The sequence below is a fragment of the Lissotriton vulgaris genome, chromosome 6, assembly GCF_964263255.1.
Source record: "Lissotriton vulgaris chromosome 6, aLisVul1.2, whole genome shotgun sequence".
NCBI lineage: Eukaryota > Metazoa > Chordata > Amphibia > Caudata > Salamandridae > Lissotriton > Lissotriton vulgaris.
This window is the reverse complement of record NC_141694.1, coordinates 169,599,409-169,623,841: the sequence shown is the minus strand read 5'-3', so window position 1 is coordinate 169,623,841 and position 24,433 is coordinate 169,599,409.

The window sequence follows — 24,433 nt, the reverse complement described above, 5'->3', positions numbered from 1 at the left end:
ACCCTTCAACTAAACCTGCTGACTGGGGATGATTGGCGCTATGGAATTTTTGAGTAATTCCTAGGCCCTTACACACACTCTTCATTACACTCCCTACAAACTCACTTCCGTTATCTGACCATACAATTCGTGGCATTCCATACCGAGGAAAGTATTCCTTCAGTAGGATTTTCGCAGTGGACATAGCAGTGTTGTCTTTAAGAGGGTAGGCTTCAATCCATCGGGAGAATGCGCAAACCACAACTAAAACGTATTTCATGTTATTGCATCGCTCCATATGGATGAAGTCCAGCTGGATCACTTCAAAGGGACATGAAGGGGGTGCAAAATGACCAGCAGGTGTAGGGGTTCCTTTACCAGGATTGTACATCATACATATCATGCAATTCTTCACCAATCTTTCAGCACACTTCGTGATACCATCATTCTTCCACACAGGGGACAACAACTTACAAATACCTTTCGCACTAATATGTGCTAACCCATGTGCCATCGTCACAACAGCTAGCACATACGCGTCTGGCAACATCCACCTCTTGTGCTCCGACAAATCAATCCAACAACCATTCGCATCCAACTTCCCCGTGCTTTCCTTCCACTTCGCCTTTTCAGTCTCGGTGGCCTCATTCTGTATCGCTTTCACACTCTCGATGGTATCCTCACACATACTCGTCTCTGTAGGCCACCTAACCGAACTCGTCACATACATTCTATTGCTAAGGTTCCGGGCAGTCTCCTTAGCAGTCTCATCCGCAAATGCATTACCACGACCCACATCATCCGTCACCTTACGATGCGCACTACATTTAACAATCGCTACCTGCTTAGGCAATGTAAGTGCATCCAAAAGGTCATTCACAAGTTGTCCATGCTGAATCTTCGTACCATGCGATGTCATAAAACCTCTCTCTCACCACAATTGTCCAAAGCTATGCGCAACGCCAAATGCGTATTAACTATCAGTAAACACATTCACCCGTTTCCCTTTCGACAACACACACGCTCTAGCCAAAGCGATCAGCTCTGCAGCCTGAGCAGAGTTCTGATTCAATCTCGCAGCTTCCACAACAGTATTCAAAGTTACCACAGCATATGCAGTCGTGACATCACCATTCGGCAATTTAAAACATGATCCATCCACATACAAAGTCCCATCGGGATCATCCAAAGGAGTGTTTTTAAGGTCCACACGACCTTTTGTTTCTTCCTCAGTCCTTAAATAACAGTCATGAGCTGCTACTTCATCTGACTCTGCACTAATTGGCAATAAAGTCGCCGGGTTCAGGACATTACAACGTTTTATCTGAATGTGACTTGCCAAGAGCGTCAACTCGTACCCAGACAACCTTGCACTCGTCAAGTGCTGAGTTTTCGTACGATTTAAGAGAGTGTCAACTGCATGCGGAACCATCACCGTAAGCATATTATCCATGACCAATCCTGCTGATTGTCGGATGGACACCGCAGCTGCCGCTGTTGCTCTCAAACAACTCGGCAATGCTCTAGCTACCGGGTCCAAGGTTGAGGAAAAATATGCGCATGGACGTTGCTTACCACCAAAAGGTTGCGTCAAAACACTCAACGCACAACCTTCTCTCTCGTGGACGTATAATGTGAACGGCTTACTGTAGTCAGGGGTACCTAACACAGGAGCCGAACACAACGCGTCACGCAATTCAGAAAAACTTTTCTGACAATCTTCCGTCCATGGTAAAGGAGTTGGAACATCCTTGCACGTAAGAGCCACCAATGGTTTCGCTAACAGTGAAAAATTCGGGATCCACTGTCTGCAGTATGACGTGATGCCCAAAAAGGCACGCACATCTCTCTGAGTTGTTGGCACAGTCATCCGGGCGATCGCAGCAATTCTCTCTGGGGTCAACCTTCTTCCCTCCTTTGACAATAAGTGACCTAGATAGGTTACTTCTTGACAACAATATTGAAGTTTAGAAGGAGACACCTTGTGATGTAAGTCACAGAGATGTTGCAACAACGATACCGTAGCAATTCTGCAAATGTCCTGAGTATCTGCAGCCACCAATAAGTCGTCAACATATTGGATCCAAGCTGCACCAGCCGGCAACACGAACGCATCTAGTTGACTCTTCAAGGCTTGACTGTATATCGATGGACTTTCACAGTAGCCCTGAGGAGCACGCTTAAACCGGAAGCTGCGTCCACCAAGAGAGAAACCGAAAAGGTCTCTGCTTTCCTCAGCAATCGGAATGCTGAAGAACGCATTCTTCAGATCGATTACTGAAAACCAAGATGCCGAGGCTGGAATCAGAGTCAGTAGCGCCGTGATGTCGGGCACAACAGGGAACTGAGGAATCACAATTTTGTTTACCTCCCGTAAATCGATAACAAAACGATAAACAGGTGGTTTCGAAGGATCGGCACGTTTTAGAATGGGCAACACAGGACTGTTGCACACGTTTCCCCGAGTCTCCTCAATAACATCTTTTTCGATCAAATCATAGATGATCGCCAACAATGCTCGTTCACCGTCAAGAGAGATACGATACTGGGGAATACGTGGCAACCGCACATTAGATTTCAAATGGACAACATAAGGGGAGATGTCAAGCAGGCCCACGTCATTGGGACCTGTTGCCCACAAAGTTGCAGGAAGAGAACTCAATTCCGGTGGAAGCTTATCGAGAGACAAGTACATTGGAGAGATAACTCTCTCACCCAAAGTAAGCTTCACTCCCGCAGGAGAACAATACAAAGTCGCATATAAACGTTTTAGCAAATCCAGGCCCAAAAGATTTTCACCACACCCAGTGGTTAAAATCAACGGAGCTTCGAGCTCACGTGGCCCAATTGTAAGAGGCAAAGGGCGTGAAACTGGATTGCTAACAGGGGCGCCAGAGAATCCAACAGAGACATTTGTTAAGCCAGACAAAGGTGCGCCAGGGAGTTTCGAATGCATGATAGAACTTTTCGCTGCACCAGTGTCCAACAGAAAAGGCTCAACGACGCCCGAGGTGGCAACTGCGACGTAAGGCCCTCTCTGATCAACCGGAACTGATACCACTCCCTCTCCTTGTCCATGGCTGTCCTAGTAATTACCGTTGTCAGTTCCCTGATCGACGTAATAATCATCTACATTGTACTGAGCAGATCGCCCTTGCGACGATCCACGCTGATCAAAACAATTATTGGAGTCAGAAGTGTTAGTGGAACGATCGTTCTGAGCACCGCGACCCCTACCACGTGATGTCTGTTGAGAACCACCACGACCTCCTCTAGACGAATTACCACTATTACGCTCATTAAGGACTGGACAATCAAATTTCAAATGACCCTCCTGTCTACAATAGGCACACTGATTGTACCCTAACGACGATCTTTGTGAGGAGGAATCATTGTGCGATTGTGACCTATTTGATTGAAACTGTGATCTATTACGTTGCTGCGAATCATTCTGATTCGAACGCGGAGGATACGTCTGTTGCAACAACACTTTAGTTTTGAGTTCTTTCGTTTTCTTGTCAGCACGATCGTTCTCCTCTTTCTCTCTATTCTCATAATATTGAGCCGTAGCCAATATTTGAGCAGAAGTAGAAACAGCCCACGCACTTTCAGATTTTTTTAATTTGTTGCTCAAGTCAGGCAATAAATTGGAAACAAATTTGTCCACAAACAACCTCTGACCACCTTCGGTACCCATATCTTGACCACTGTGGTCGATGAAAGCCTCCTCAAATCTCGTGAAGAAATCAGAGACGCTCTCATCCTTCTTTTGCTTGCAAGCGGACAGTTTGTCCCAATTTACCTTCATGGCTGGCATAAGCGTTTTCATTAGAGTAATAATTCTCTGAGGGAGATCAGTAATGAGCTGTTCGGGTTTAGCCCCACCAACTTGTCGTGTGTCTGCCGCGGTAAGAGCAGCCCAATCACCACCTAATTCTACCGCATGGTTTTCTTGACGAATCTTTGTCCATACCGGTTGCGGCACGACATTGCCAAACAGCATATCGATATCGGCAAGATTCATTATCGTAGCGTCTACGAGCTGCGATAATTCTTTATAATACCCTGCAGGATTTTTGCGAGGGTCAGGCAAAGATTGCTTTACCTGTAAAACTTCTGATCGTTTCCATGGGAGATGTATCCATACTCTCTGGAAATGTGGCAAGATCGGAGGTTGAGCGGCAGCATTACCTGGCATCCACACTGGAGGAACCTCACGCATGGGATACTGACCAGGTGCTCCTAACGGCCCTTCAATGTCCTCTACAAACAATGCTCGAGGCATCATAGAAGGACGAAGAGACAGTAGTTGCTCGACTGCACGTCGAACATTGGTACCTACTATCATTCCGCTCGAAAACTGAAGCTGTAGATTAGTCAAGGCAGTCATTACATCATCGGATGCGTCAGCCGATATTAGGTCACGTAAAACCTTGCACATTTCTTCGAAAACAAATCTTTGTGTCGGTATATTGAATTGATCGAACGTATTCAATACCGCACGTGGAGGATTCCTAACGGGGCATTTCATCCAACCCATAGCCATATTACACAATGAGTCACGCTCCCTACCACCAGGAAGCTGACTACGTCTTTGAGGACCGTCCGAACCAGCGGACTCAAGAATAGGACCAAGAGAATTGAAGAAGTTAGCAGCTACAGAAGGAGTACGACGTCGAACAGACGGAGACAAAGAATAGCCCAGAGGGGTAACAAGAGAAGTACCAGAAACAGAGGGAACGGCAGAAGAAACCAGAACAGTAGAGGCAGCGGGAGCAGGAGTATGAGGAAGTACAAGTGGAGGAGCAGTAGGGACAGAAACAGGCAGGGGAGCGGGAACAGCTGGAAGTGCAGGGACAGGAGGTGGTTGAGGAGCAGGAGCAGGGGGAACCACAGGAACTGCGGTACCCTGTACATACGGAGGTGGTGACTTCATGAGATAAGACATTAAGGGGTCCTCGATACCTTCCTCCTTTTTGTCCGTATCCGCCGGTAAAGCAGGATAGCACTTGTCTACAGACATACGTTGCAATCTATTGAAAACTTCCTTTTCCTTTTCCTCCTTATCTCGCTGAAACTGCTCTGCTTTCTTTACTATGGTAGCAACTCCATCTCTCTGACTACGTTTTAACAGCCTGATTTCTCTCTGTTTGGCTTCTTTACGCCACAACCGAAAGGCATCAAACATGGCCGGCCTCGATTTTTTCTTAAACAATTTAGCCTCGAGATTATCTAAAATCTGGGTCTCGAAACTACCATGAGGTGGCCAACTAAGGACACCATCTTTTTTAGTATAGCGGATCCAATATTTATTAAAAGTAATCGGACCTAGTCCGTGCTTGCTGTAGAGCTCATACGTTGGAGTTCCAACTGGAGGTATCGGACATGAGTCCTCCAATCGGGAATCCGTACCACAACAACGAAAACAACTGAACAAAGTACTACGGCTAGGCATCTTGCACACTAGCTGAGTTTCACAAACTTCAAGGGTTACGGGATTTACCAAGTCCCAGCAATGAACAAAACCCTCGGTTTTTGGCGTCTGCAGGCGTCAAATATTACAACAAAGAACCAAGTACTAAGAACCACAAATGCAATGGAACCATGCAACAACTAAGCAACCACAACTAAGCCCGCAGAAGCTGGAACAAGATCACAGCAGACCAGCTCGCCACCTCCCTGAGCCAACACCCTCCTGCCAGCTCAGCGAACCCCAGCCAGGCCGCCGATAACATCACGAAGTGGATCAGCAACTGCGCGGACGAACTCGCCCCGCTGAGGACCCCGCCTAGCAGACCCGGCAGCAAGAAGGCCCCATGGTTCACCGATGAACTCAAGAGCTCCAAGAAGAACTGCCGAGCCCTCGAGAAAGCCTGGAAAAGGGATCCGACACCTGACAACAGGACCTCCTACAAACTTGCCACCCGGAAACACCACCAGCTGATCCGCGCCGCCAAGAGAACAGCATTCAAGGACCGGCTGGACAACAACGCACACAACAGCAAGGAACTCTTCAACATCGTGAAAGAGCTTTCCAACCCCAACGCAGGAAACAACGACATCACCCCATCGCAAGACCTCTGCAACTCCCTCGCCTCCTACTTCCACAACAAGATCACAGACATACACAGCAGTTTCAACAACCAACCAACGCACACCACGACCGACCAGCCACCCCCCCCCACCACCACCCTCCACGCCTGGACCCCGATCAGCACAGAAGACACCATCCGCACGATGAACTCAATCCACTCCGGATCACCGACCGACCCCTGCCCCCACCACATCTTCAACAAGGCCGACGCTGTCATCGCACCCCACCTGCGAGACATCATCAACACATCCTTCGACACCGCCATCTTCCCCGAGAGCTGGAAACACGCCGAACTCAGCGCTCTACTCAAGAAACCAACAGCGGACCCCACCGACCTCAAGAATTACCGCCCCATCTCGCTTCTCCCGTTTCCAGCCAAAGTCATCGAGAAGACCGTCAACAAGCAGATGGCCGCCTTCCTCGAGACGAACGGATCCCTCGACCCCTCACAGTCCGGCTTCCGAGCCAACCACAGCACCGAGACCGCCCTCATCGCCGCCACCGATGACATCCGAGCCCTGATGGACAATGGAGAAACAGCGGCCCTCATCCTCCTAGACCTCTCCGCGGCATTCGACACGGTCTGCCACCGCACCCTAATACAGCGCCTCAGCAACATCGGCATCCAGGACAAGGCGCTGGAATGGATCATCTCCTTCCTCGACGGAAGAACACAGCGAGTCCGCCTACCACCGTACAAGTCAGAGGCCTCCGAAGTCATCTGCGGCGTCCCCCAAGGATCATCCCTGAGCCCCACCCTCTTCAACGTCTACATGAGCCCCCTCGCGGCCATCGTACGCAAACACCACCTCAGCATCATCTCCTACGCCGACGACACCCAGCTGATCCTCTCCCTGACCAACAACCCCGCCGCCGCCAGAGCCAACCTACATGAAGGGATGAAAGAGGTAGCCGAATGGATGACGACCAGCCGCCTGAAACTGAACTCGGACAAGACGGAGGTCCTCATCCTGGGCTCCTCTCCCTCCGCCTGGGACGACTCCTGGTGGCCTCCCGCCCTGGGCACCGCACCCAAACCGACAGACCATGCACGTAACCTGGGCTTCATCCTGGACTCCTCCCTCTCCATGACCAGGCAAGTCAACAGCGTCTCCTCGGCATGCTTCAACATCCTACGCATGCTACGGAAGATCTTCTGGTGGATCCCCACAGAGACCAGGAAGACCGTCACCCAGGCCCTCGTCACCAGCCGACTGGACTACGGCAACGCCCTCTACGCCGGGACCACCGCCAAGCTCCAGAAGAGACTCCAGCGGATCCAAAACGCCTCAGCCAGACTCATCCTCGACATCCCACGATCCAGCCACATCTCCGGACATCTGAGAGACCTTCACTGGCTCCCCATCAACAAGAGAATCACCTTCCGCCTCCTCACCCACGCACACAAAGCCCTACACGACCAAGGCCCGAGCTACCTCAACAGCCGAGTCAACTTCTACGCTCCCAAACGCCACCTCCGATCAGCCAACCACGCCCTCGCCGCCGTCCCCCGCATCCGAAGAGCAACCACAGGAGGAAGGTCCTTCTCCTACCTGGCCGCCAAGACCTGGAACTCCCTCCCGTCCGATCTGCGCCTGACCCAAGACCACCTCTCCTTCAGGAAGAAGCTGAAGACCTGGCTGTTCGAGCAGTAGCAGCACCCCCCCCCCCCCCAGCGCCTTGAGACCCTACGGGTATGTAGCGCGCTTTATAAGTGTCACTGATTGATTGATTGATTGATTGACTCTGGGAGCGACCCACAAATACTTAACTCAAAGATCGATGGCGTCACCAGGAAGGCCCGTCAATCGTCTCGCTGTGCCAAGGTCTACGCCAGGCGCCAAAACAGGTCTACAGTCAGGGCAGCAGTCCGTTGCAGCCGTCAGGAGGCGGGAATCTTCGCGGGAAAAGTCGTCGGGCCACTTATTTCGACAACAGGATCGATGAAGCGGGGTGCACCTTCCCTCGGAGATTTCACACGAAGTTCCTCACGATCGTCGGGCTTGGACCGGTACCACTGATGCAGCCCCAAGTTGGGCGCCAACTGAAGGACTGGGTTTTTCTAAGACCCAGCGGTGCCAGGGGACAACACCTGAAACCTTCGTGGGTAACCTGTTCCGGCGTACAAATGACAGAGACACGGGACACTTCCTTCGGCGTCAAAGATTCGAGGTTTATTTACTGCAGGGAACACAGAAGTCACGTGAAGTACACAGCATGTAGGTTCGCGGGATCTGATTCGAATTGCTACTGTGGGTCCCTCCTTTTATACACATTTCTCTCATAGGTTAACATAGTACACAAAGGTTTACAACTTGGTTCCCATCATTATCCCCGAGAGGGGTCGCTTTGATGTATTCAGGGTCCGGAACATAAGTACGGAAACATTTGGTGGTTCCCAACTGTAAAAACCCATCTTCACACCATTAGTATATTCCAATCAGCAGTAAACAGATCTAAGAAGGAACAAGGACAGGTGCAGAGGAAGACAGGACAGTGATGAGATCGGAAAGGGTGTAAAAGGGGGTGGTATCGGGAAAACACGAGCTGCAGGCCTCAAAGGGACGCGCCTAATGAGATGCACGGCTAAGACAATAGACCGGCACGGCAAGATGTGCCTCAAGCAGGGCCATCTGCCTTACAGTATCATCCCCCTCATCATAAAGACACTTTCAAAGGAAACGTGTCTTCCGCAAGAGTCTTGGGAATCCCAGGGTCGCGAAGCGGACAGCGTCCGTTCGCTGGCTACTTGAGGGCAAGAGACAAAATGGATGCCGTATCTAAGATGGAACCCGTGGGCTCGGATGAAGAAACCCACGAAACAAACAAACGGTTTAGGTTAGCACAGCGAAACTGCGCACACCCACTAAACTCGTTATTTGCGGTTCATAGATACCAGACTCGACCATATTCGTGCGAGTCGAAAACACCACTTACAACTATCAGGGAACCTCAGACGCTCCTTTTGCCCTCATGTAGGCAAGCACTAGTCGGAACCATATTCGTGCGAGTCGAAAACACCACTTACAACTATCACGGAACCTCACTGGCTCTTCCATTGGTAAAGACTGGATAATATTATAACACATTGTAATGTTTTGGAATTGCTAGAAAAATTATTCAAGGACTCGTTTTAATGGTAATTTAAGATCGAAGTCAATCAATCAATAAGGGGGTTTATAGAGAGCGCTACTCCCCCGTGAGGGTTTCAAAGCACTCAATGTACAAGTCAGATTTTAGATAACTATTTTGGAAATTACACTTCTAGAAAATTGCCGTTTTGCTGCCTGAGTCAAAGTGCCATTTTACCAGTGTTCAGTATCACCTGATTTGTGGCTCCCCTGTAGTGAAATGTGTATTACTACTAGACAGTGGACAAAGAGTTGCGTGTGAGCAAATGTTTTTCTCCCTGACAAGATTGCCATATGGGCTGTGCCCGGGAACTTAATTAACTTCAAAAGGTGCCTACCTTGTCACAAGCTCACAACTGGCCCTGACCCCTCTATTGTCCTAATAGCGGGCCTTGTGCCAATCTCAGTGGAAGAGAGCCTGCCTCCAAAGCTGGCATTGAGTGAACATAAGGATGGGTTTGCCCATTTTCATAACCATACATCTGGGTGGGCACAGGGAGCTCTGTAAAGTGGAAAGAAATGATCTGCCATGTTGGTTTTGGCTAAAGAGGGACACTGTGGTGTAGTTTTCAGCAAATCACATGGGAAGTGCTGCAAAAGTATGTAGGGTCCCCCTGGGAACCTTTACCCCATTTGTTAGGGAGTGGCATGAGTTTCTCACTCCTCAAGTTTGCACGTGGCATCCATGTGGCACCCTCAGTACTCTCCTCTGAACACTTCTAGGCATGTGGAAGACAGAAGAGAGGTTGCCCCTGCTGTTGTGACCTGTGAGAAAAACCCTAAAAACTGGACCTGCCCCCACCTGCACCCAGGGCCAAGAATTGTACTCCAAGGGTCAGTTGGCTGACCTCCTCCTCTTCTAAGCTTCAGGAACATAAAGGCTGCATGAAACCCACTTTCCTGACGATTTGTTCCAACTGGTCCTGCCCTGGACCCTGCCTGGGCCTTATGTGGAGTGAGTCCTGAGCCTAAGTGCTGTTCCAAAGTCCAAGATATTTGGATGGTTTCAAAGTTTACTACTCCTGACTAATCCTAAATGCTGAGACATACACATTTCTAATTATTTTTACCTAGGGAACTGACAGAAGACCGAGACAAACCTGCCAAATCAATGCAACCGAGGTTTGTTGCCCACTGTGCCAAAGATTTGGTATAGTCCTGTTCAGATTTTTTCCACAGCAGCAAATCTCTATTAGCTTGATATTGCAAACATGGTATCTGGCCTTGTGGAGCTCTGTTGGATAAAGCTTGCTGCCTTACTTCCCTGGAGCAATCCAAAGACATGACTACGTTAAGGTAGTAGTGTTCTCGGGGCGAATGCTTGCATGCTATATTTACCGAGAATTTTACCCTGGTGCTCATTATGCCAACAATGACCTCCAGTATGCCAGTGGCAGTATTTTTCACAGGTGCATGTCATGCTAAGGATTATCTTCAGCATGCCAGCACCAGTATTTTGCTTGGGTGCCACTGTCAGCCAAGAATTACCTTCAGTATGCCAGGGCCGATGTAGGACTAACAACCATAAAACTGCATTCTCAATAATGCTCACTCAAATGCACTAAATCACACTTATTCTCACTCACACTTTCTTGCATTCATTAAGACTCACCTGCACTTATGAATTATCATCCACTCTCCTGCACTGATTACTTACACTAGCTCATTTTCGCTCATTCTTACTCTGATTTACTTTCTCACTCACGCCCATTTACACAAATGTTTACTCTCACTGCCTCATTTGCAATTAATCTCACTTATTACACTCACTCTGACTCATTTTCACTCATTCATTCACACCCTCACTCATTCACATTCACTCTTACTCCCATTCACTCATAATCTTTCTTTCATTCATTCTTTTAAAACTTTGCTATTTTGCACATTGTGACACTTTGACGCTGCTCCGCTTCCCACCTCGGACCGCACAGCCGACTTAACGCTGTCGCCGCTCGAGCCGGGGGTCAGCCGCCATCTTAGGGAGGTGCAGGGATCGCGGTCTAGGCTTTCAGACCCTCCCGCCCTCCCGGGTATTTAAACTTTCATTTCACACTGCTCGGTGATTGATACCAGAGTGTTTTTCCTGAGGCGGAAAGCCGGGAATTTTGCTCTTGACATATGCAGTGTTAAAAATGCGATTTTAATTTAATTCTTTTAAAACTTTGCTATTTTGCACATTGTGACACTTTGACGCTACTCCGCTTCCCACCTCGGACCGCACAGCCGACTTAACGCTGTCGCGGCTCGAGCCGGGGGTCAGCCGCCATCTTAGGGAGGTGCAGGGATCGCGGTCTAGGCTTTCAGACCGTCCCACCCTCCTCCTGCATAAATGTGTGTCATTTCCCGTCCGCGCAGCGGGCGCGCCGATGGCACGCCGAAGGCGCGCCAAAGGCGTGCCCGTCTGCGCCCGTCCGCGCCCAACCGGGCCCCGGGGCCAGAACCCCTGGTCCTTCTCCCTTGGCTCCTCGCCCATATTCCAGAAAACAATTACTTGATTTAAGACCTCCCAACACGCATACAACGCATTCTTTTGATATGCTCGCCCGTTTTCCTCTGCACTGCCCTGATTGTCCATTTCTGTTAAACACTCCTCATTTATGCAAAAGTCAACAGCAATTATTTACTACTCCTTCTCCTCCTGGATTCGTATTTATCAGCCACAATTGTCGCTCACTGCCCAAACATAAACGCAACATTTTTGACTTGCTTACTGATGAAGCGCCGGATGCGCTATTTATCACTGAATCCTGGCTCCACGATAGCTCTGGCCCTGACATCGCCGAAGCGTTGCCTATTGATTATGCCATTGTCCGCAATGACCGTCCTAAAAGGACTGGAGGTGGTGTGGCGATCATATTTAATAAAAAATACCAATGCCACTCAGACCCCATCACTTTGAGCGGATGTGATGCTCTCACTTCAAGCTCACTCTAAATCCCAATAACACTCTTACTGGGCTCCTAATGTACTGTCCCCCTGGCACTGTAAATTCTTGGTATAGCCAATTTTTGGATTATATTGCATCAGTGCTCGTTTCTTCCAGTAACTTCTTTGTAATTGGTGACTTAAACTTACATTTGGACAACCCCAATGATAAATCAGCAGGAAACTGCATTACTGATCTTGCCGCTATGAACTTAATCTTACATAACAAAGGTCCCACCCACAAGGGCGGACATCTTTTAGATCCTATTTTTTCAAACTCTTCGCTAATAACAAGCTCTCCTGCTTTACCTGTTTCTTGGTCTGATCATTATCCAGTCAAATTTACTGTAGCTACAAACAAAATACAGACCATATCTAATTCCTCTCTCAATCTCAAGAAGAGAGTTTGGAAAAATCTGGACATTGCAGCTCTTAATAAAAAACTGTCCGATCTCTTGCCCAAATACCTACCTAACTTAGACAATATGAATTCAGCTGCCAACTCGGTGAACTCCTGGCTCTCCGATGCTATAAATACTTGCCTCCCTCTTACTAATAAGAAAAATATTGTCCATAATTCTCCCGCCCCTTGGTACAACGAAACCCTCCGTCTACATAAAGCCCAATGTAAGAGACTAGAACGTATCTGGAGGAAGGACTATTCAACTGCTGCTGGGCTTGCGTACAAAGCTGAATTGAAACTTTACCACAAGGCTTGTGCTCATACTAGAGCCACTTATGTTAATAACCTGATTACAGAAGCCATGAATAAATCAAATGTCTTATTTAAAGTAGTAAAAGACCTTGCTGGCTCACAGACTGTTGCTATACCCCCTCCTCTTTCCAGCAGGAAATGTGATGAACTCGCCCAGTACTTTACATCCAAAATTGACCAAATCTACAAAGACATAATAACCCATGAGGAATCCAATGCCAGTCCTTGTTTATCCCCCACCACTTCTTGCCCTCCCTTGGTTTCTTTGAAGACTTGGCCTGACCTTGTACCTACCACCCTTCTGGAAATTTTAAACAATATTAAATCGGGCTCACCCATGGACCCCCTACCCATTTCGGTTCTACGTAATCTTGAGTCTCCCCAACTCAATGTGATCTGATCCCTACTTAATGCTTCTCTTGACTCAGCCACGGTCCCCCACAGCTGGAAGCATGCAATGGTGACCCCGCTCCTTAAGAAACCCACTGCAGATCCTAATGTTGCCGCCAACTTCCGGCCCATTTCATTGTTGCCGGCTTTCTCAAAAATCTTAGAAAGGCACATTCACATACATCTTTCACGTTTTGTCACTTCTAACAATCTCCTTCACCCCTCCCAATCTGGCTTTCGCCAAGGCCTCTCCACTGAAACCACTCTATTAGGAGTAACTGAGAACATTCGCCAATTACTAGATCAAGGTGAAACGGCTGCACTGATATTGCTCGATCTCAGTGCAGCCTTCGATACTGTCTCTCACAGTATCCTTCTCAGTAGCCTTGCCTCTTTTGGCATTTGTGACAAAGCCTTGCACTGGTTCTCGTCCTTTCTCACTGATAGGACTTTTCAAATCTTTTCAAATACCTCCACTTCTAACACTTATCACTCCCCTCATGGTGTTCCCCAGGGTTCTATCCTTAGTCCTCTCCTCTTCAATCTTTATGTTGTTCCGCTAGCACATGTCGCACATCACTCTGGTCTCAATCTCTTTACTTATGCCGATGACTCTCAGATTGTGTTTTCTTTATCCCAATCCGATCCTTCCTCACCTTCTTCTCTGCAATCTGGTCTCAGTGACATTTCCCGCTGGATGAGCCGTAATTTTCTTAAGCTCAACAGTGACAAGACGGAGGTGCTCGTCTTTGGTAACAAGCCTGACCTTTGGAGTCCGAGACACTGGCCGTCAACCATGGGCGACCTACCCATTCCATCGGAACGAGTAAGAAATCTAGGGGTTCTTATCGATAGGGACCTATCGATGAAAGACCAGGTCAATAAAGTTACAGCCACCTGTTTCACTATCTTAAGATGGCTGAGAAAAATCTTCTGGATTCTGCCATCCGACACCCAAAGATCAGTTGTGACGGCCCTGGTGACCTCTAGATTAGACTACAGTAACGTGCTCTATCTGGGGGCCACCAGAGCGGTCATGCGCCGTCTCCAACTAGTCCAGAATGCCGCTGCTCGGCTTCTGTGTGGATGCCGGAAATATGATCCAATTACGGAACGCATCAAGCAACTCCACTGGCTTAATCTTGACAACCGGGTAAAATTTAAGGCACTATGCTTCATGCATAAGATTAAAATTGAAGCCGCTCCCACTTATCTTCAAGCACTCGTCAAACCTTATGTACCCGCACGCTCTCTTCGCTCTTCTTCCCAACACCTGTTCTGCGTGCCTAAGTTCAGGCTTTCAAGAGTAGGTGGCCGTTCCTTTGCTGTACTGGGACCCAAACTCTGGAATTCTCTTCCCCTGGACCTACGAATAGAGCAGTGCCATCTCCGCTTCTGAAAAGCCTTAAAAACCTGGCTTTTTGCCCAATAATTTCTTCTTCAGGATCAATTATGCTGTTCACTATCAATTTAGCGCCGGGAAACCCTCACGGGTAGCTGTCGCACTCTATAAGATTAAATAATAAATAAATAAATAAATAAATAAATAAATAAATAATCTTCTCACACACACTCACTTGCAGTTACTTTTAATCTTAAACGCAAAATCTCACTTGCACTCACTCACAGTTGCGCTCCCTTAGTCACTCACTCTCATTCATTCTTACTGACATTCATCTAATTCACATTCTCAAACACTCCCTCAAATGCTTTCTGTACGAAATTGTGTTAGTGGTTGAGGGGGGTAAAAACCTGCTCAAGCAGGAACCACAATTCTTGTCAGGTGGAGTCCCAAGCACACCCTAAATTAACCTGAGCGCAACACTCTGGTAGCTTGGCATACCGCAGTCCTTAAATAAGAGGCAATGTGTAATGTATTTGCTAAACACTTTAGTTAGTAACACAGTAAAAACACACCATAAATGATCCCACACCAGATTAGGAAAATTTAAAAAAAATTCATAAATAAAACAAGACCAATAGAATAAAAAAGTCAGTAAAACTGGAGATATGAAGGTTTAAAGACTTCAGTGAAAATGGCACCAAAAAAGAACAAAGAGACAACTCTGGATATCTGGCCATGCCAAACTGAAACAAAGTCACAAGTTCAGACCGACTGCGGTGGATCATGGGCCAGCTACAGGGACCACCTATGCCAGCTGAAAAAGAATACCTTAATTCTGGTTACGGAGCATTGCAAGCTCCTGCGCTGAGGATGTGTTCTGCACCAAGGCGATGCATCGATTCCAAGGTACTGTAAGGCTGTGATGCGAGGTCCTGCATTATCAGTGAGGATCCTATTGAGGGCATGCAATGCGAAATCAAGCGTTTAGGATATGTTGCGCAGTCGAGGCAATGCGACAGCTCTGAAGAGATGTGATACCGCGATGTGTGAACCTGCGTCGTTGTCAAGTATCCTGTGAATGAGGGCTTGCAATGTGAAATACAGGGCTAAGGATGTGCCACGCTGTCGAGTCCATGTTTGGGTTCTGAAGAGCTGTGAGTCTGCGATGGAAGGTCCCGCGGAATTGTTGGGGATCCTGTCGATGAGGGCATGTGTGACAAAGTCCAGAGTCAAGGATGGGTTGCGCAGTCAAGGTGATGTGTTGGTCCTGAATAGCTGTGAGGCTGCAATGCATCACCCTGCATTGTTGTTGAGGCTGCTGATGATGAGAGTTTTGTGATGCGAGGCCTGTGTCTGGTTCCAATCCAGGCTGCATGGTTGGTGACAACTCCTTGCATCAGGAGCACCCTCACAACAGAGTCGCTGTGTTGGCTCCGCTCGTCATTAAGCTGCCTAGCATAGGAGATGCGTTGCTTCTGCTAGGTTCACAGATTGGTTGACAGAGCACATTTAGGCCCACTTCCAAGGGTACCGGACTGGGATGGCACCCCTTGGCCGGTTAAGACTCACAGATGGCAGAGTCCAGGTGCTCGTTTCAAGGTTGTTAGAGTGTTCTGTCCCTGAAGCATTAGTCAGGGGACCAGTCAACTCGCCCTTGGATTCACTCAGGGGTTATGGTTTTAACAGATGCAGGCCCAGTCCTTATCACCCAGGCAAGAGAGCAGCAGGCCAGCACACCAGGGCAGTAGTCCTTCAGAGCAACAGGCCAGCAGAGCAAAGCTGTCCTTTTTCCTGGCTGAGTGTCCACGGATCTTGAAGTGTAATCATGAGCTGGTGTCTGAGATCCAATATTTACACCCAGTTCAGCCTTTGAAGTTCGAGAAGCTTCTATAGGATGCCCTTTAAAGTCTACAGGAATCCAGCCTTCCCTGTCCTAGCACCAGACTAACTACAGGGTGTGTGCAGCCCTTTGTGTGGAGGCAGAGCACAGCATATTCAAGTGTAAGTAAGGCTGTACCCAGAACCACCGTCCCATCATGCCAGTGATGGCCAATCCAGGCACACCTAACATCTCTATTGTGAGTGGGTGTCTCGGTGGAAAACACAAAGCCCAACTGTCAAATACACCCAGTCATGACCCAGGGGCAGGTTATAGACACCAAATGACTAAGGCAGAAAAATGCCAACTTTCTTTTTTGGTCTAACTTTCTAACAGTGACATTTTTAAAATGTAATTTAAATACCAACTGTACTGTAAGAGAGGATTTTTCATTACAATTCCAAAGACACCAAACACGAATTAGTTGCCTACTCCCATTTAGAAATGTCAGCTTATTAAAACTCAAAATTACTTGTCCCACTGTTTAAATACACTTCACTATGCCCTCTGGGCTGTCCAGGGCCTACCCTAGGGGTGACTTATATGTGTTAAAAAGGAAGGTTAGGGCCTAACAAAGGGTTTATTTTGCCAGTTAAAAATGGCAGTATCAAACTGTGCTCACAGGCTGCAAAAGCGGGCCTGAGACATGTTTAAAGGGCTACTTGAGTGAGTGGCGAACAAACTGCTGCAGGTCCATGAGTAACAATTAATGTACAGGCATTGGGTACATTTAGTTCCACTTTACTAGTGACTTATAAGTAAATTAAATATGCCAATTACTGATAAGCCAATTTTATTATGTTTTACAGAGTGAGCACAGGCACTTTAGCTCTGGTTAGCCATGGTAAAGTGCATATAGTCCTAAGGACAGCAAGAATGAGATCAGCAAAAATGGAGGAGGAAAGCAAAAAGTTTAAAGGAAGACGAATCTGAGACTGACAAGTCTAAAACATTCTTTCTCATTTGTACTCACTCAACGAGTTGTGCTCAGTTTTAGTCACTTCTATTTTTGCTCACTCATTCTCACTCACTCTGGTTCACTTGTACTGACTAACACTTAGTATTACACATTCTTAATGCCACTGACCTTTACTCACACACTTTCACACCCACATACATCCTCACACCTGCAGGCACGCACACACACATGTACACACACTTCCTCTCAAAATCACTGTAAACCCCAAGCACGAACACAACATGTTTTCCCAAAAAATTCTAACCCCATCTTCCAGAAAAGGTTGTGTTCTAGCACATGGTGCTATGTCTTTTATAACACTCATATTGAGTACTATACTATTATTAACTATACGTGCAGTACAAAATGGTCAGAAAAAAGGAGTGTGAAGCCCCGTGTTCTTAGCCCTGATGTTGCCAACTTTGAGGCCATGGGTCGCAAAATAAATGCTAAGAGTCTCGAAGGGCACGCAGGGGTTGCAGTTCTGGCCCCTAAATGATTTTCATTGTCACATCCACTCTCTGGTTGCTGCATTCTGATGTTACATTGCATATAATACCTAAGTTTGTACATGTCCAGTTGCTACACTTTTGATCAGCTTTTAGTCAATGTATTGAATCAATGTATTGTGTCTAGCATATTTACACATTCTAAATACATACCTTTTGTAGGTGAAATTAATAAATCTAAAATAGCCTTTATCTAGTGCAGTATTTATTCTCTATCACAATTTTTGTGTCTGTATAATTTTTTATGTAACACTTAGGGAGCGATTACGATGTTGGTCGGAAAGCATTCTGACCGACCCGGTCTCAGAAACGTTTCTGACCGAATTGGATTCGGGGAGTACATCCGACTGTTTGCGATGTTTCCAAACACTGTTCGGTCCGACTCCCATTGCCTTCAACAGGGGTGGGTGGGGAGAATTGTGCACCCTGCCACACTGTGCATGTTTGGAAAGTGGGGACTCTTGCGTACACCCATTGGCCCCTACTGGAGAACTCCGGACAAAGGGGGGCCTGCTGCGCACCCCCAAAGTCAGATTCCAACATCTAATATGTGTCGAAACAACCGATTCAGCAAGACTGACTGAATCCGACACGTAATACGTCAGTCGGAAACGCGGTCCATAGACCTGTACGAGTTGGCTCAAAACGACTCAGTTACTCTGAATGCCGTTTGGAACTGCGTTGGAACAAAGTCGGAAAGTCCGAATGGTTTCCAACTATTGTAATGGGTCAGTCGGAAGGCTTTCTGAATCGGTTGTGAAGACAGGTATCCGAATCGGATTCAGCTGAACTAAATGCCATTCGGAGCATTTCTGACCGACTTCATAATTGGCCCCTTAGTGCTTAATGACTATTCCTCCTCAATTCTCTGGAGAACACTGAATAAAAGACAAATGTGCACAGCCATTTATTAGTGAGCTGGGCCAGGAGAGGCCAAATACCTGGTAAAGGTTGGTCACTCTTACTGAACAACATTTCTGTTTCCCTTCAGAGTATTCAGTGAGCTCACCTCTGAAGATGATATTGGTATGGAGAAATGTTGGCTAAGAACTAGGGCTGACACTAGGGCACATTTCACTAAAACCACTTTCCTAATGAGTGGTGTCTTAATTGTGGGCTAGTAAAAGACTGATGGTGCGGGATTGCACATAATAATCCTTCTTCACCTGAGAAGGTAAACTCCACAATAATTTCGTTAATACACTGAACATAGAGAGGAAATATTAAATCTAGGTGAAGTTAGCTCATATAGAGTCAGCTCATTGGAAGAGGAGCTCAGTGGTTCCTCCATGAGACAGTGTGGGGTCTCCTGTGAAACACCACTGCAGCAAGTCTTTGAAGACTCACTCTGTTTCCCCATCTACAGTACAATAAGTGATCAACATTAGTGTAATGCATGTGCTTTCATAAACCCCTATGTGTTATTGCTTAGGTAAATTAAATTGAGCAGAGTATTTGAAGAGGTAAGGACTGTTTTACATTAGTATGCTCTGCTACAAAAGAGGGGTTTCAAAGCGGGAAGTGATTCTGTTTTGGACTGATGAGGCTAGAATATAGTATACAGTGCAGTTTACAAATGCTATTGAAAAACTAACACGGTGAGGGTACTTAAATCGTGGGCACAGTGGGATATTCCACACAGTACTTTGAACTCCATTTAACTGAAACTTTCCACTGACGCTCAACTTGGAGCAACCCACCGTAGAAGCCACTACACAATCAATATGAATTTTAACCAAGGAGCATCTTACAGTTATTCAATAGAGTTGGTTGCTTGTGGTGGGTACCGCACTATTAACCTTCTTGAGAATTACCTAATAGGATGGCATGTAGTTCCACTGTCCCTTTAAATCTCTTTATTGGTCTTTAAAAGACTATCTTGTCAGTAGTTAAAGGTTCTGCTTTCTGTGGGGGTCCGCGTCGTGTTACACTATTGAATAACTGTAAGAAGCTGGGACCCCGCGGATACCGCAGATGGCAATTGTGACCTAGCAACAAACAAAGCAAACGTTTTTCAGTATAACCAATTTAACTTTGGATACTGATATGAAGGGGGAAAAATAAATGTCGTATAAGAGCCAAACAGGATACACAACTGGTAGTAGCAATTGAACAGGCCTCCAGTTGAAGTCTATGTTCCGATCAGGAATCAATAATTGATCACAAGTGACCCTCAACAGAAACCTAGGGGCGATTGTATACACTCCCTGGTTATGACAGATAATCATATGTCTTGATAAAGGTGGTAACAATAAGGAGAACCCACCGAAACGCGTCAACGCAACAAACTGTATAATTCAAGCCTCCAACACCATAATTGATATGCTGAGGTGGTAGTGATACAACACTGGTGTTATCACATCGGAGCAAAAATATACAAATCGTACCTAACAATTTTATGTTGTACCTGTTCTGTCTGTTCTTAATTGTGCAGGTCGCAATTAACTGTACTGTTTTAATTTTGTTTTAGACTAGGGATCTAGACCAGTCAGCCCTATTATTGTGTCTTTTAAATCTATTCAAAATAAATGAATTTTTAACTTTCATTATGCTTTTGTTGTATGTACTTGTGACATTGTAAGGTTTGGTATTGCAAACCTGTGCTTAGCTCTGCCTCAAGGGAACTTTCTTACTTAGGTTTAATAACCTCATTTTCCTTGGCTTACTCAAGGGGTACCTCTCCACTTTACACACCAAGTGTTCTTCCTTCTGCAAGACTTTGTTTAACAGTATCTCTATTGAAATGAAGGAACCTCCTTTCTCCCGGTAGATACAGCATTCCCTCCAGCAGTGAGTGCAGGCAAATTACTGACATGGCTCTGGAAATGAATGGCTTCAGTTTCCAAGATGGTGACTTGGCCCTTTTTCCAGGGACAACCCTGCAATGTTTGCCTTCCTCCAAGGCTTTTTTCCAACATGGTGTTGGTGGTTTTAGGACTCTGGGCACTTTTGCACTGCTGTCCAGTGTAAAGTGTGTGTGCTCACTGTGTTAAACATGGTAGGATTGGTCTACACCTGTTTGGCGTATTTAATTTACCTGTCAGTCCCTTGCAAAGTGATATTTCAGATACCCAGGGCCAGTAAATTAAATGCTACTGGTGGGCTTGTAGTGCTGATTGCGCCACCCACCCAAGTAGCCTTTTAAACCTGTCTCAGGCCTCTTCCATTGCAGGGTTTGTGCGCGCAGTGTTACTGCCACTGTGACGTGGCACCTAAAGTGTATTCCATGTCTGCGACCCCACCTTTTACTGCATATCAGTTACCCCTAAGGTAGGCCCTATCTCTCCCTATGGGCAGGGTGCATTGTAGGTAAAAGATAGGACATGTACCTTACGTGTGTGACATGTCCTGGTAGTGACAAAAAGCCATTTTGGTTTCTCACTATTGTGAGGCTGCCCTCTCATAGGAATGCATTTGGGATTCCCCTATAAGTATTTCAGTGGTAATTCCTGATATGAGAGGAGCAGCGTGGTCAAGTTTGGTATGTTTGGAATAGTGATAATAAATGCTGCATAATGGTGTGCGCAGATTTATTAACACTATTCTAGAAATGCCACTTTTAGAAGTTGGCATTTATGTGTGCTATGTGTCTGCCTGCCTGATGTGTATTGCATGTCAGGCTGTGGAGTGACAGGGGCTGGTGAGGTGTGTGGCTCCTGGGAGGGCAAGGTGAGTCAGCGCTAGGCTGAACATTTGGAGTAGTGGGAGGAGTAGTCCCCTGGCCCTGAATAGGCCTGGTTCCCCCAAGCCCTGTGCCTGGGCAGACAATAAGAAATGTACTCTATGTACTGGGGCTGTGACCCCATGAAGTGTGCTTCTTTGTGTAACTTTGGGATACTTGCTGCTGCAAGGCCGCCGGAGGAGCAGCCACAAGGCCTGCCTCCTTGCTGGAGGTCCCTGTAAGCTGGCCTGCCTGGGGCCAGCCTTTGCCCTGGAACTTAGGGGTCCTAGTACCTCGTGAGCGCTGCATCTGCTTCCCAGCTGCTCCAGGACGAGAGGAGCGCTGGTGTCCTACAGCTCTGTGATGCGAAGTACAAAGAGGGAATCCCGGCATGGGTACTCCCCCATGCTGCTGGGAAGCAAAGCCGGAGCCTACCCTGCATTTTGGGTACTTCAGCAATAGAGCAGGAGCCCACCCCACATTTTGAATATTTCGGCAATAGAGCCGGAGCCCACGTCACATTTTGGGTTCTTCCGGAATGAAGCTGGAGCCCACCCCACATTTATGCTCTGCTGAGGGGCCACCGCTTCACGAGCAGCGACCGGGGAGAAGTGCAGACAAAGAGGAAGCCAGGCAAGCTGCCTGCTTGTAGGCGGGCTGGCCGGTAGGAAGGAAGTCACCAGAAGTCCAGTCCCCAGTGCACGGGTCGCCGCATTCTGCCCTGTTGTAGTGGGCACTGGATCACCTTGGGTGTCTGCCGCTGAGAGAGAAGGAAACCGCTACGAGGTAGAAGTCCTCGTGCCTCCCTTGTGGTGACTTTCGGGGGCCCAGCAGAAGAAGCAGTTGAGCTTCCGGAAGCCAGGCCAAGCCTGGCTATGGGCAGGGCTCCTCGTGAGAAAAGGGAAGGAGCCGAGCACGTGACTGAAGGCGCCATTCCGTAAAGTGCAGCTTCCGCAGAGGAAAGCTGTGTCGGTGTCAACAAACCACTGCTGATTCCCTGGTTGGAGGAGCCCCGGTGAGGGGGGCTCCCCAACAAACCTTGATGGTGCCTGCTTGCACCAGTTGGCGTCGAAGAGTCCCGGTGAGTGTGGCTGAAGGTGTTGGGAATTTTCGGTGTGGGTCTAGGGCACCAGGAGGATCCCGATAACGGGGGCTCTTATGTCACGGTTAGTGCCATTTCTGTGGTTTCTCCAGCTTCACCACAAGAGCAGGGGTTGCTGCCATGAGAGGGACACTTTGTTTAGGAATCCCATTGGGGCTTAAAGGGCACAATTGTGCCAGGTCTACTTTTCTCAGCTGCACTGCGAGAGCGTGTGCAGCTGCAATGTGTGGGACAGTTCTTTTCAGGAGAAGGAAGGGGTGAGATGCACCCATCGGCCCCCAGTGCATGACACACTTTGCTTTTGCTGCCAAGGCAGCAAGAGGGCGATGAAAGGTTCTATAATTGCGCCCTGACATTTGGGACAAAGGGCATTTGGGCCACATAGGAAGGTCAGTTGGATTGGGCTCATATTTGTTACCTGGGTGTACTGGTAGGGCGCAAGGCCCTGAAGGATTGCATAATGCGGTTATGCTAAAGGTGATGTATGCACCTGGGTAGTGTTACTATAGTGCACTCCTAAATGTGATTTATGCTTATAATGTTTGTGCATAATTTGTTTTATATCTAAGGTGATGCAGTCATAATTTGTTTATGTTGCTTGTGATAATGCTAAGTACAGTATTTCTACCAATAGTTGCTGGTTGCCTTTTATTTGCTACTTGTGCTTTGTGATGGTTCTGACAGTGGCCCTATTGTATTGTATTGTATTGTATTGGTGCTTGTATAGCGCTACTGCCACCCTACGGGTATCCTGGCGCTTAGATATAAGAACACATGATTAATATGATGACGAGCAGAGACAGAACGTGAGGATCAGACTTTCGGAAAGAGCCAGGTTTTTAGGCTCTTTCTGAATTCACATAAGAATCAATCTGTCTGATCCTTTGTGGCAGCTCATTCCATAGCTAAGCCCCGACCACACTAAAGGCCCTCCCCCCCAACCTGGAGCATTTAAATCTCGTAGTTGCCAGTAGACTGGCACCAGAGGAACAGAGCTGTCTCTGCAGAAGGTACCAGGAAAACCTTTCCTGTAATGGGATTAGGCCCATCTCGTGTGATGCTCTATACACCTGGCAGAGTGATTTAAAAAGAGCCCTTTCCTTGATTGGTAACCAATGGAGCTTTCTCGGGGCATAAGTAGAGGACGAGTTACGCCGCAGATTCAGCACCACTTTAGCTGCGGCACACTGGACTCTTTGCATCCCCTGGAAGATGTACTGAGGAGCCCCTAAATACAAGGAGTTGCAATAGTCCAGTCTGCTCATCACTGTGCTGCTTACTACCAAGGAGCGCAGATCCTTTGGTAGGATCAGAAGTACCCGGCATAGCAAACGTAACAGACCGAAGCACACGCTGGCTGTCTTAATTGCCTGTGACTGCATCTGGAGGTTCTTATCTATCAGGACCCCCAGATTCCGTACCGTACTGGCCTGAGTCAGCGGATCCTCCTCAGGGGTAAGCTTGAACTCCATCGGATTATACGAGGACAACCTCACCAGTGAGCAGTATAGCACCTCAGTCTTCCCTCCATTAAACTGCAGAGAGTTCCTCTGCAGCCAGTCTGCGGTCTGACGCATGCACTCTTGGAAACGATCCATGGAAACTGCCTGTTTTCCTTCTAAGGAGAATGCCAGTTGCGTGTCATCCGCGTAGTTGACCAAGTCAACCCCGAACAATTTAATGATGGGGAAGAGCGGCTGCAGATAAATATTTAAAAGAATAGGTTCTAATGGCAGAGTCCTGTG